General features: G+C 46.3%; 3 pseudogenes; all 3 read right to left on the minus strand.

Annotated features, from left to right (window-relative positions):
* Positions 1 to 5,203: 5,203 nt before the first annotated feature.
* Positions 5,204 to 6,217, minus strand: LOC112830575 (developmental pluripotency-associated protein 4 pseudogene; annotated as a pseudogene).
* Positions 6,218 to 7,287: 1,070 nt separating this feature from the next.
* LOC141374696 (uncharacterized) lies at positions 7,288 to 9,152 on the minus strand (annotated as a pseudogene).
* Positions 9,153 to 9,242: 90 nt separating this feature from the next.
* Positions 9,243 to 10,316, minus strand: LOC112830759 (chromosome transmission fidelity protein 8 homolog pseudogene; annotated as a pseudogene).
* Between the last annotated feature and the right edge of the window lie 435 nt (positions 10,317 to 10,751).

Below are 10,751 nucleotides of genomic sequence, written 5' to 3' on the forward strand. Positions count from 1 at the left end.
TCCCTAAATATAGTGGCGACTGTCACCATCCAACTTGAGGGTGGTGTGCACTCACCACCTGTATACTTACACGATTCAAATGTCACCTTACACCTTTGTGTTGCTGCCACAGCAAGAGGCTGGTATGTAGGAAGAGTGGCATAAAAGGGGCATGGAAGTTGAGTAAGTGGGAGTTGGGTTACAGGCAGGGTGCCCTGACCTCTGAGGTCATTCTGAGTGTACTATAACCTTGAAACCAACCCTGCAGACAGAGTTCAAATGCTGGAGCCAATGCCCTGTGTTTAGATGCCTGCTCTTCATTCTGTCGAATCTTGGCCAGGTTCCAGTGCTACTATTATCTTTTGCCTAGCTGCGGTGGGGTGGCAGTCACAATGCAGAGGTGTGGGGGTGGCTGCTCTGGGCCTCTGAGCCTCTGGGCCTGTGCGGCTGGGGAGCATTGCTGCAGAATCCTCGCTGCTCTCCCCGCCCCACCCCCCCTGCAGCAGTGAAGCCGCACCTTGGAAGTTTAGAGGCATGAAGTGCAAGTCAGAGGAAGGCCTGTGTTTTCAGCTAAACATTCCCAATCATTCCCAAGGCTGTGAGCAGCCTTTTTCCAAAATTCTGAGATGCTGATGTGCCTCATTAGCTGCTAGCAAGCCTGCCGTTACCTTACCCATAGGAGGCGTGGGCACTTGGTGGACTTTGGGTGTAGGATGTCCATCGCTTGAGTTACTTCTAGGGCAATTACTTCCCTGGTTTCTCTTCTTCCTTTCTCCTATGAAGTACAGGTATAGGCCGGTGGCACGTTTGAGTGCTCCAAGTTCCTAACATGTTTTGCCTGGAGCAGGCAATGAGCGCAACCTGGTGAGGAGGGAAGGGCGGGCAGAGGGGTGAATGGGTTCAACCTCCTGTGCCTGCAGACGGGGTGCTTGGCCTTGAAGTTGTCGAGGAAGGACAATATTCAAAACTTTTACTGTGAATATTGAGAAAGACCTCAGTTAAAAAAAATTTCCTTTAGCACTTATACTTAGTATACAATGAGGAGAAATTGTCTAAGGAAATGGTTTCCAACAATTTTTTTTAATCAAAGAAATATTTTTTTTTCCAAGTGAAATCTCATGCTACACCCCAATATATAAAACTGGAACAACAACAAGAAATCCTCCCTGTTGATATCTAGAGGCGGCGTCAACTTTCTCCCCCCAGCAAGCTTACTAGCAGTCACGCAGATTTCCAAAGTCCTCGGTGCTAAGGCTCCTTTCGGTTTGATTTCACAGGCAACTGCCTCATGCCCAAAGCTCCCAATTTGATTTCTCAGACTGGCAAGGACCTCTGCGGGCAACTGAGTGTCATCAGTGGGCCTTTGATGCAGGATCTCTGGGGCCTGGGCATTTTATCCTGCATGATTCAGGCAGTGAGAGATGGGTGTGTGGAGATTTGAGGTTCCTCTCCTCATTTGACTTGGTGTTGGCCAGTGCTTGGCAAAGATTTGTAATTTGTTGAATCATTTGTCATTGGACAAATATGCATTGCACTTCTTCTTTATGCTGCCAACCTCCCTGATCTACCTCAAGGATTTTATATTCCAAAGTGGGAAGAGGAAAGAAATAAGGAAATAGCAAGCAAACAAAAAGGACTATTTCTGTTACTAGCAAATGCTCTGAAGAAAACAAAGCAGGTTAATGGGATGGGGGTAAGGGCTGGAGGGTAGTTCTGTAGACTGGATACTTGAGGAAGGCCTCAAAAAGGAATGACACTTAGGCCGAGACCTGAATGGTAATAAATTATTCAGCCAGAAGAAAACCTGGGGGAAGAGTATATGCAGCTTGTGCACAGCCCTTGAGGAGCAGTGTGCTTGGCTCGTCTGGAGAGTGGAAAGCTGGCTAATGTGACAGAGACCTTAGTGACTGGGGGGGAACAAGATTTGGGGACCTGTTCAGATAAACCGAGACGGGGTGTTTGGGTTTGAAGATTAATGGGACTGCAGTGTAGGGTTTTCAGGTTTTCTCCCCCTCAAGCCTCACTCCCTTCTTCAAGTGTTTGGATTGCCATTTATATCCAGAAGATGAACAAATCTATCCTTATCTGTTAATAATGTCTCCTGATTAACAACTAAAACCTACAAGTACCCCAAATTGGAAGAACAGTGGGGTCTCAAAGGAACCAGAAATGCTAGCATTCATGTAATAAATACTAATTTCTTTTAACAGAGGCGTGTTAACTGTAGTCATTATGTACATTACATCCCCTGCTCCTTACCGTGTAAAAGAAGGCGTGGAATTGCTGAGGAGGGACTCACCACCAGTGGCCAAAGCATGCAGAAGGTGGTAGGGAAAGGTGCAGGGGCTTCTTTATTTATCTTATAATTGGAAGTTTGTACTTTTGCAGAATTTATACTTATAGCTGTGTGACCTTAGGCAAGTACTTAACCGCTCTGTTCTTTTTTCTCATCTGTAAAAAGGGAATAATAATAGTATTTCCCTTATAACATTGTTTTGAGGATAACATATCTGTAAAATGCTTAGAATACATAGTAAACATATGTGTATGTATGACTATGCACAAAGCAGACTCAGTCCCTGCCCAGCATTTGGCTTCCTGCTCCTTACTGTGTAAAAGAAGGCATGGAATTGCTGAGGAGGGACTCACCACCATTGGCCAAAGTATGCAGAGGGTGGTAGGGAAAGGTGCAGGGTCTTCTCTATTATACCAGGGGCCATCAGGGGTCCAACCCAGGGCCCGTCCTCTAGAAAGCCCCTAGACTCTGCAGAGAATGTTCCAATACAAAGAAAATTCCCTCAGTGGGACCATGAGATGGGGTGAACATAGGCACCTATTGGGTCCTCAATCCCTGCAGCCATCCAGCTGATAATATTATCACTGAGCCCTAGGTCCGAATCCTGAGCCTAACCTTTTCTCAACTCCAGTCCATGCTCCTGGCTTCTGCTTGAACTGATATCTCAAACAAATGGTATGCATCTCTTTTCCTGACTTGGGTACATCCACCAGGCATGTCCTTGGAGGACAGAATGAAGCACGAACATTTAGTGAGCCATATTACCTTCCTAAATGAGGACAAGAGTTACTTGGAGGTTCCTACCATGATTTTAAAAAATTGCTCCAGTTCTTGATTCATAGTATTAGAGCAGGAATGGTCAGTGAGCTCACCCAGAGTAAAGCATCTTTCTAAACTACAACAGTTCTTTTTTTTTTAGAAGTTTATTTTTTAAGAAGATTTGATTTATTTACGAGAAAGAGAGAGAGTGTGTGTGCCGGGGTGGGTGGGGGGAGCAGAGGAAGGACAAGCAGACTCCATGCCGAGTTTGGAGCCCCACTCGGGGCTCCATCCCATGATGCCGAGATCACGACCTGAGCCGAAACCAAGAGTTGGAGGCTTAACTGACTGAGCCACCCAGGTGCCCCTAAATGACAAGGGTTCTAAAGGTACTTCTCTTTCAAAAGCATTCTGTGCTCGGTAGAGCTTTCCAGATGACCTAGACACCATGGTGCCAGGCCTTCATGGCGTGACTCCTTTAAGCTGCAGTGGCCTCATCTCTTCTCACTCCTCCCCATGTTTCCTACCATACCACGCTGCTCCACATTCTCCTGGCATACCTGGAGCTGTCTTCCTGCCTTTCTTGCTAACCCTTAACCCAGATTAATCTTCCTGGGATACCCACTCAACTCTTAGGACTCCCTTGGGCATCACTTCCTCTAGGAAGCCTTTCCTCCTCCCTCAACATTGGATCAGATACCTCCTCTGTGACTCCCCGGGCTGCCACACCCCCGCGCTGGAGCACAGGGGCTGTCTCCTTGTGCGCCTCTTTCAGACACCTGGCCTCGTAGAGGGCAGGTTTCATCATTTCATTTCTGTAGCTTCCCAGGGCTTCATAGATGTTTGTTTTTGAGAGTGAGAACAAGACAAAGAGAGAGAGGGAGAGAGCATAAGTGCAAGTGAGGAAGGACAGAGGGAGAAGGAGAGAGAGATTCTTAAGCAGGCTCCATGCTCAGTGCAGAGCCTGATGCAGGGTTTGATCTCATGACCCCGAGATAATGACCTGAGCTGAAACCAAGAGTCAGATGCTCAGCTGACTGAGCCACCAGGCACCCCATTAATAAATGGTTTTAAATGAATAAATGAATGAAATATAATTATTTCCTAGAGTCCTATTGAAAATCTCTGTAGCTACATTCATATTTATCACTTCTGGTGTGTCAATTTTGGGGTCAGGGAAAAAATATAGTTTTTATGTCTATAAAAGGCCTTGGAACACTGAAAAGCTATCTTGTAGGACTTATTTTTTTCTGTGATATATTTTCCTTATATCAGATAATTACTGATTTTCCTTTCTCTGATGCACACTGGAAAGAGTATCTTATGACTATAATTTTTTAGAATGTCTACTAGGGTATATTTCCCTAGTTTTTGGACTGGGGTTTGAATCAATAGTAGTATCAAAAACCCTTGTAATTAGGTAAATATAACATTTATAATTAATCTCAACCATATGTAATAGAAATCATCAACACAACACTGGCTTAAACAGAGAGATTTATTTCTCCCTCATCTAAAAGAAGTCTGGAAGTTGGTTGGAATCTACATTATAGCAGTGAGAACTTAGGTGTAAATTAATAACGTGTAAACCCTCCAGATACCTGTAAATTAAAAGTAATGTTATCAAAGGGTTTTTGTAAAGATCTAATGTGACAAACCCTGGCCTGGCACAAAGTAAATATTCAATAGATACTAGAAAAAAATCACATCTATTACATTATTACTGCTAGTTGTTTCCTCTATCAGTTCCTTTTTTAGGTTTGCTACTTTCTAGTAGAATTGATAAACTTCCAGAGATTTGTAGAATTTTCTAGGCATAGCTGGAAGGCATGCCTGTGCCCCTATTTACTGTAAACATCTGTTTTAAGCATTCTTTTTTTTTTTTAAGATTTTATTTATTTGACAGAGAGAGACACAGCGAGAGAGAGAACACAAGCAGGGGGAGTGGGAGAGGGAGAAGCAGGCTCCCCGCTGAGCAGGGAGCCCGATGAGGGGCTCGATCCCAGGACCCTGAGATCATGACCTGAGCTGAAGGCAGATGCTTAATGACCAAGCCACCCAGGTGCCCCTGTTTTAAGCATTTAAGCAGGTTTGCCTGTCAGTGCAACTGACTGCCTTTCTACCCTCACTTACAAGCACAAATGTGCTCTTTCTCCTGGTATTCTAATCTCACTGGAGGCTTTTTATTAATACATTGTTCCTCTGAACACACGGGCACACCATATTGGGAAATTGCAGGAAGGGAGCAAGAAGCATGTACTCATTTTCCCTTGTTTTTCTGAAATCCAGGCTGGTCTAACATAAAACTGCAGGTGAATCCAACCATCCATGTCCACAGGGAGACCTCTCCCATGAACCACACACCACCGGACACTGTAAGTCTCTTGTGGTGATTCCATTGCCTCCATCTTCCTGGCCCTGGCTGCAGTTCTGGTCCAGGAGGCCAATACAGCCTCTGGGCCAAAGTTGTTACCACAATGGTATGAACTTCCTCAAGAAGAGTGGTAACTCTTCAGGTCAGATACCCCCTCCTCAGGGTCAGGAGCTACCTCCAGAGGATCAGTCCTCTCAGATCACATCTTTATCTTGGACTTTTCCAGAGATGTTTTCCCCTTGTCCACTTTTGATTTTCTTTACAACCTCGTCTGCATGTTGGCCTTCTTGGCTGTGACAGGCATATTCTTCTGATTTGGGTATTCAGAGAGTCACTTATGTGCTTCTAGTTTCTGTCTCTGCGTCTCAGCTTTAACTGATAGAACCAGGCCCACACAGTGTCTCGGTGAAGCAGGTTGAATGATGGTAGTTTACAGGGTCGTGGAGACATGGGTGTCTTCCTCTGGTTTTAGGCGGTTGTCGCGTTGTGTATTCTCCTGTGGACGGGAAACTTTGTACTCCTCTACTGATCTTTCTTGTTCGGTCCCCTTCATTGAGCTTCTTGATAAGGCTGATGTGCTTGACTCACTCGAGCCTGCTGTTCCTCTCATTTCCACCAACACGCATTTGAATTTGAGAGTCATATATTCTTCCCCTGACTTCTCTGTGGAGTTCCACTCCTTACCTTTTGTGTTCTGCATAGTCTGAAAAGAGTTGATGCAAAGAAAATTCTTCTGACTTCTGGCTCAAGATTGCTCTTTTAGAAGTTTCCTCCCACTTCCTGCCACCCAAAGGCACTCTCGATTCCATCATTCTAAAATGACGTATATTCACTATTAGAAATGCAATAAGTCAGATGTTTCACCCTAGATAAAATAATTTTCAAATCCTTAGAGTGCTAAAATGAGGACAAAAAGAACAGCTGGACAGGTGCAACAAGCCCTCAAAAGGGAGTTGAACTGTAGGGAACTGGCTTTAAGTGATGTGGACCTCATTCCCCTAGAATATCTTAGAGTGATAGGAACACAGCTGGCCCTCACCTTTTCCCTGAATGATTGAACTTGGCTGGGATAAGGATGTAAATTCGAGTTTGAATTCAGAGCTTCTGCTGACTTTGTAGAACTGGAGTTGCGCCCCAGTCTCCCTCCCTCTGTGTAGCCTAGACTTCACCCAAGGGGACCCACCCCGCAAAGAACATGGTTTATGGAGCCATCCAGACAAGAGTTCAAATTCTGGTTCCCATTTTCTAGCAATGTGATCTTAGACAAGTCACTTAACTTCTTTTAAATTTCCTGATTTATATATGGGGGTTGTTGTGAGCTTTATTAAAGGAGGTAAATACTTAACATAAGGCCTGTTAAAGTAAGTGCTCAATAATTAGTAGCTATTATTATTAGTTTTGTTTTGTGCTAAAAATGCACACTACATCTGTTAATGTTTCTTTCCAAGGGATCTCCACCCTGTTCATAAGCCAGGGATGAATGGGTTGGTTATAATGAGTTAAGCTCAGCTTACACAATTGGAAAAACATTGGCTTAACCATGGTACAAGTTAATTTCTCTCTCACTTTAAAGTCAGATCATAGGCTCTGCTCTACAAAATCCCCAGGATCTGGGTTCCTAGTCTATTGTGTCATCTCCATTTCCAAGATCACCTCATGGTACAAGATGGTGGCTGTTTTCATTCCAGCCAATAGGAAAGAAATTGAAATGATAAAAGGGTGATGCCAACTGATTCTTCGCCCCCCCATCCCATTTATTAAAGAAATGGTAAGAAAAGATACAAGCAGGAAAAACACCAGCCATCCTTTCACATCAGGCTGAATGAAGCACAGTGATAGCTTCCCTTTATCCCCCTACTGCCCACCCCAATTCCCATCCATGTCAGTTTAAATTTTGAGGTTGTTTGATTGGGAGTACTAGTGGAGAGGGAGTTAGATGAGCAGTGGAGCCTTGATTCTGGCCTCCTCAAAGTCCCAGGAGAAGGAAGCTGCAGGCCCAGTCAATCAAGCAGAAATTGTATTTGGTGGGTCTTGAAGTGGTTGCCCACCTTCCTGTTTTGTGTTCAAGCTCCCAGGGAAAGGTATGGCAGTAGAGGATGACCAGGTCCAAGCTGCCTAGGTCAGAGCTACTGAAGCACAGTCTGTTCACCAATGCAACATTTCTAGAGAGCAGTGAGCTGATTCTCCAGTGGTGAGCAGGGGACTACGTATGAAATGAGACCTGCAGGCCAATGTATCCCTGAGGAAAAGTCCACATGAACAATTGAAGAAACTAGTAAGAAACAAGGGCCAGAAAGCTGTGGGACAAAAGCACAGCAGGCTTCTGGAGGGCTGGAGATCCTTTCTCTCAAGATCAGGATCATTCCCAGCTGCCGTTATCCATCTCCCACATATAACATTTCACCTTCAGTCAAGAAAGCAGAGGAAAAAGATGGCTCATCTGAACTTGAGCCCCAGCTATGTACTTCAGACTGTAGCTCCGCATCTACCCTTACTTATAACACAGCTCCTGCCCAGAACCATGGTGCCTGAAAACCAAAGTGGTCCTGGAGAAAAAACAGTGTTTAAGGGGGTAACATTCCATTTGGGTACATTATAGCCATTGGACCCCCTGGTCTGGGGAAAGCAGCTGGGTTTGTGCTAGGGAGGCTCCCCACTCTAGGAAACGGGCCTGAAGTCTTGCTTACAGGGCCATTCATCCTTGGAAAGGAAGCTGGGTTTAGACCCAGGGTCTCAGATGGCCTTGCAAAAGGAGCTGGGTTGATACCCACAGGGCCTGCTGGAGAAGAGCCCAGGGGCCCAGGAGCTGACCTGGGGAAAGTAACCTGACCAGGGCCTAATGGGCCAGTGGACCTTGGGAAGGCAGCGGGACTTGTACCCTACAAGCCACTGGCTCTTGGGAAGTTAGTTGGGTTGGGGCCTGGTGGCCCAGAGGTTCTTGGGAAAATTGCTGGACTTGAGCCCTGGATGCCAGCGGACCTCTGGAAGGTAGATGGATTTGAAGCCAATGTGCCAGAGGACTGAGGGAAGGCAGCTGGATTCAGGCACCCTGAACCTGTCCCCCTTGGAAAGGGATTAGCATTTACCCCCATGGGCCCAGCTGGCCTTGAAAAATGAGCTGAATTAGGACCTATGGGGCCAGGAGCCCTGGACATGGATGGATTTGGCCCTGGAAGGCCAATTCCCCAAGAGCCAGGACCCGAGTTTGGGCCTATGGGGCCAGATACTCTTGCCACAGAGGATGGGCTTGTGCCCATGTTTCCAGAAGCCTGTGAGAAAGCAGCTGAATTTGCTCCTGAAAGACCTGCTGCTCTTAGAATGGGGGCAAGATCTAGGCCTTGAGGTCTTAAGACCAGATTCTGTGCCCAGGAGGCCACCCACTCTGGTGTCCACATTAGGGCCTGGGCCCAGGCCACCTGCCCTTGGGTTGGGTCCAAGGACTGGGCCCAGGCCACCTGCTCTTGGGCTAGGCCCAAGGCCCAGGCCTATAAATATACCTGACCTCGGGGCAGGGTTTGTACCAATGAAGCCTGACCTCAGATTGGGACTTGGTCCTGGTCCCAGGCCAACGGGGCTAGGATTAGGAGGACCATTCCCAGAAGTCAACAGGACACCTGCTCTCAGGTTGGGCCCAGACTCAGGGCCCATAGGGCCGCCACTTCTGGGGTCAGGACATGTTCCCAGGAGACCACCTGACCTTGAGTTGGACAGAGGACCTGGCCCTGGGAGACCCCCTAACCTTCTGTTAGAGGCCCTGGATCTGGAAGAGCCCCTGCTCCAGGGTTTAGAGATGGATGTGGGTCTGGGCCCAAAAGGCCACTGGGCCTTGGGAAAGAAACTGCACCTGTGCCAGTGGGGTTCATTCCTCTTGGAAAAGAAGCCATGCCTGGGTCACGATCACCAGCAGGGAAAGGTGCTGGATTTGAAGCCAATGAACCTGATGAAGTTGGAAAAGGTGATGGGTTCCTTGGAAATGGGGCCAGATTTCCACCAACAGAACCGGTTGCCATGAGGAAGGGATCAGAATTCATGCCTAGCAGGTGGCCTGTGTTCAAAACAGGACCCCCCCGCGGTCCCAGGGAACCGTGGATTCGTCCTCGAGGTGGCAACAGAGCACGAGTCTAAGGAGTTGGCTGCTCTCTAGGGAAAATCCGGGGTTCTTTCACACTTTCTTGGAGACGTTGGTGATAATGGGCTTGGGGCGAGTTTTGAAAAGGATCTTGTTTTTGATGAGTGCTGTCACCAGGTACTGGGTGCCAGTCTTGCAGCCAAGCTCATCACAGTCCTGCTCCCAGGAGTGTGTTTGACAAGAATGGCAAATTCTCCAGATGGATGATTTTTCCATACAGGATAAGATGCCCCACGATCAGCACAGGGATTCCCTCAGTGGTGTAACGTAGGTCTCCCAGGAGGTTTCCAGCTAATCCAGTGCTGTAGCAAGCCTCGATCTCCCCCTGTAGCTCCATCAGCACCCATTCTGCCAGGCCTCCAGCCCCAGCACTGGAAATAACAATTTGTACCATGAGCTTTCCGTCTTGAAAAAGCAACTGAAAAGTAAGCTGCAATGGCGGCTACCGATCGCAGCGGCGCACGGCAAACGGGCAACAACCGAACCTGATGCCAACTGATTCTTAAAGTGAGTTCCCGGAAGAAGCTACGTTAATTTATGTTTACATTTCATTGACCAAAAAGTAGTTACATGGCTTCAAACAGCTGCAAGGGAAAATGTAGTATTTACTCTGGGTAGCCATGTGTCCAGCTAAAATTGCCCTTACTATGGAAGGGGAGAAGCCAAATGATAATTTGAAGCCAATTATCATTCTGTGGCACAGAGAGCCACTCTCAGGGGCAGCCAGAGTGGGAAGAATCTTTGGACTCTGATGGCTTTTGATGGCACAGGGGAAAATAATTAATAAAGTGGTTGGTGCTGATAAATTGGATTTGCCTTTGATCTTATCAAGAAAATGTGATCTGGAAGTGCTCTGTCCAATGAGTTAGCCACTAGCCATATGTGACTATCGAGCATTTGAAATGTGGCTCGTCCAGCTGGAGATGTGCTATAATATATACACTGAATTTTGAAGACTTAGTATAAGAATGTAAAAAAACCTCAATTTTTTTTTACAGTGCCTACATGTTGAAATAATATTTTGCATGTACTGGATGAAATAAAATATTATTGAAATTAATTGCACCAGCTTAGTTTTACTTCTTAAATTTAACAGTATGTATGTGGCTTGCATTATTTTTCCACTGTCCCAAATCTAAAAGAGCCTGTCTCCTCAGGCAGGAGATTCTATATTAATACAGAGAGGGATCACATGATTAAATAAATGACTAAAC

This window comes from Callorhinus ursinus, unplaced genomic scaffold (assembly GCF_003265705.2).
Source record: "Callorhinus ursinus isolate GAN/ISIS: 27379988/994484 unplaced genomic scaffold, GSC_fseal_2.0 scaffold20, whole genome shotgun sequence".
Classification (NCBI taxonomy): Eukaryota; Metazoa; Chordata; class Mammalia; order Carnivora; family Otariidae; genus Callorhinus; species Callorhinus ursinus.